Consider the following 3526-nt stretch of genomic DNA (forward strand, 5'->3'; position numbering starts at 1 on the left):
AGTCTCACAGGCATGTTCACCTCCTCCCTCCCCAGTGCAGAGCAGATAACAGGGCAATTCCCCTAATGAGTCTCTGTCTGTCCGGCCCTGCTCAAAGCAATTAACAAAGCCAGGCACTAATGAACTTGGCTTCAGAGCACCCTGGAGATGGGTTATTGCCATTTGAAGTGGAGGAAAACCAAGGCGAGAGCAGGTGGAGTGGCTGACCCTGGTCACGAGGTGCCTTGGTTGGATGCAGGAGACAGAGCTCCCTGCCTGGAGCAGGGAAAGGATGGCAGGTAGACATGAGGGCGACCACAGCTCTCTCATGTGGTGTCTGTGGCTGGAGAGACTGGTTTGTCCACGTTTGGGAGGGCAGGAGGGACTCCCCACCCACCCCAGTCCTGTCTCATCCCTGAGTGGCTTTGGGGAAGCTGCGTCTCTGCAGACAGCTCCCGACACCCGCCTTGGTGGAACTCCCCTACATCCTGTGCCCCAAGTTTTGCAAGACCCCAAATGCAGCCATTGAGGCACAGAGCAGCAGGAGTCATGGGTCCACTTGCAAAGAAACTTCCTCAGTTCATGACTCACCATCCCACCCTCCCTGGTGTCACTCGTGACTCCGTTTCACTTTGCTGCAGCAGCATTTCACCATCTCTTATCAATGCAGAAGACACAGGGCAGCCTGTCCTGGCTGCAGACATGTGCCCAACACCTCTCCCTGAAGCATTTTTGTAGCAACCTCCCTGTTGTTGTGAACTGAACATCCTCTTGTAAACGACAGGTTCCTCTGCAATGCTGGAGGGGGTCAGAGTGGGTGTCTCCAGGTCTGCCTGCAAGGGTGAGGATAGCTGATAAATCACAGGGATCTGGCCTCTGCACCACATGCTCTCACAGCACACACGTCCTCACATGCACGTTGACGGCATGCTAAAAATATTCTTCACTTTTTGACCGATTAAAATTTTCCAGGAGAGTTGGAACCACAGCCCCCACCCTATCTGTACAGCCAGAGGCTTCCCCTCACCTCCCCCAGCCCTGCCAGGAAAACAGAAAATACTGAACAACAGTTCCAGTAATTTGGGGGGTTTTAGTTCCTTTAAAAGCCTGGCTAAAATATAATATTTTTTCAATAGTTTACTTTGTGATGTCTGGCACCATTCTGGAGCTAAACTTGGCACTGTCTTGCTCTCATACACCCACTGAGAAGGCTGTGGGTGAGCTGGGATGATCCCACTTCCCACCCAAAATCCCATTTTGATGGCTCAGGAAATTAAACAAAGAAAATATGTTTTAAAACCAGCTCCCACCTGGTGTTAGGCAGCAGAGAGCTAAGGCTGGCTTGGTGACAACTCTGAATGCTGATGGCCAGTCACGATTTTCTTGACTTCTTTCAGAGGTGCCTGTTGTGCCAGGTAAAGAAGGAACCTGAAGGATGCTGTCAAACCCCTGGCCACTGGCCAGGCCCCTCTGTGCCATCACTGGTGCTTGTGGCAGCATTTCCTTTGCCTAATTTGGCTCTCGGCCATGGAGGAGGAGCAGGGGAGGCACAGAAGGTGTTTATACAACATGGGGATTGTCTTGGCGAGACCACAGCCTTTGCCAAACTGAGCTGAGCTGATAGGAAGGAGATGTCATCAGCGTGTTTTTGCCAATTATCACTAATAATTATTTGTTACAAGCTCCAGTCCTGGCTCAGCCTCTGATGCTCTTGCAGCCCAGTGAAACTGGAGCAAACAGCAGGGTCCTGCCCCAAAATCCTGCAGGTGAGAGGAGAGGGAGGGCAAGTGCAGTGCTTGGGCAATGCCCTGACCGTGGTGGTCAGCACAATGCACCCTCCCTCTTGGTGTTCTCTCCCTGCTCACACCAGCTACAACCAGTTAGACCCTGTTTGTCCTCCCTTGGCTTTTCTGAGTGTGTTTGGTGCCTCAGCTTCTTGTCAAAACCCAGATTCATCACAGCACAGCTATTAGCTGCTCCCTCCCATATGAGATGTCTTTCTGCTGACACGGCAATCATTCTCCTGTCAACGTGCCTTGACAGTACCAGGATTTCTCATTTCAAGTCCTGGTGTGTCCCAGGGTGATTCCCAGCTCCTCCATTAACCCCTGGCCCTGCAGGATGGGGATAGCCTGCCCTGATGGATGCTCTGCTATCCCTCCCACCCCTGGCTGGCAGAAGCTGCCTCCTGTTTTTCCTCTCAGCACTTGCCATACCTATGCAGAAGAGCATTTAACCTGGAGGTAGAGGGTGTCAGACTTTTATTCTTCTTTCTTTCTTATTTTCTATGCTGAGAACAATGGAGGCAAGGTTTGCAGAGGGAGGTAATATCTTTTTTTAGACTGACTGAAATAATTAGAAGAAAAACCAGGCAGGCTGTTGGGTACATGAGCCCTCCAGCAGGCCTGAAATAGCTGCAGAAGTCTGCAAAGCTGAATACCAGTGGAGAACAATAGCTCTAAGCATGACTAGTGTTAACCACTTCTGCTACCAAAGACCATTCCCCAGCTGTTTTCCTTGGGGCATCACCCCTCTGCCAAAATCCACTGTCCAGAGACCAGCCTGTGGCCTGGAGCCGCTGCTGTGGCTGAGGGAGCCACGTGGCTGCACACACCTGAGCCCCGGCCATTGCTCCATGCTGGCTCCATGGAGAGGCAATCCCTCGCCTCTCTCCACGCTGTGCCCTGTCCTGCTGCTCCTGGGGCCTGTCCTGACCCCAGCCTCAGGGACAGTGTGCCACCCCAGACCCCGCCTCACCCCTGCCTGACCATGAGGACTCTGATTTCAGGCACTGTCTTACTACAGGGGTCTGGCCTGACCTCATGGGAACCTTTCTGATCCCAGGGCACCGTGTGAGACACCAGGGACCCCCTGACCTGTGGGATGTGCTGATTTCAGGCTCTCCTACCACGGGGTCTAGCCTGATCCCTGGGGACCCTGCCTGACCCCAGGATCTGTATGTGACCCCGGGGACCCTGCCTAACCCTGGGGATCCTATTGGACCCTGGGGACCCCAACAGACACAGGATGGGGGGGCCTTCTGATTTCAGGGATCCTCCGATTTCAAGGATCCTTCGATTTCACAGACATTGTCTCACCACGGGGGTTTTCCCTGATCCCCGATGACCCTATCCGACCCCGGGGATCTCTCCTACCCCGAGCACCACGTCCCGCTCCGGTTATCCTGTCATCCCTGGCTATTCTGCCCACGCCGGGGTCCATGTCCCACCCCAGGGTCCACGTCCCACCCCGCAGCCGCCGTCTGACCGCACGGACGCCGCTCATCCCCCCCTCCCGTGCTCGGTCCCAGCCCGTCCCGGGGCTCGCACCCCGTCGGCGGCGGGGGGGCCGGGGCCGGGGCCGGGCCAGGCGGGGGGGCCGGGCCAGGCGGCGGCGGGGCCGGGGCCGGCGGCGGGGGCATCCCCGCCTCCTCGCTGGCAGCGCCGGAGCCGCCGGAAACCCGGCGGTGCTGCTGCTGCCGCGGCTCCGGCTCCCCGAGAAGTTGTTGCCGAGGGAGAGCGGCGGGGCCCGGGCCGGCAGCCCCGGC

Source organism: Melospiza melodia, chromosome 15, assembly GCF_035770615.1.
Source record: "Melospiza melodia melodia isolate bMelMel2 chromosome 15, bMelMel2.pri, whole genome shotgun sequence".
NCBI lineage: Eukaryota > Metazoa > Chordata > Aves > Passeriformes > Passerellidae > Melospiza > Melospiza melodia.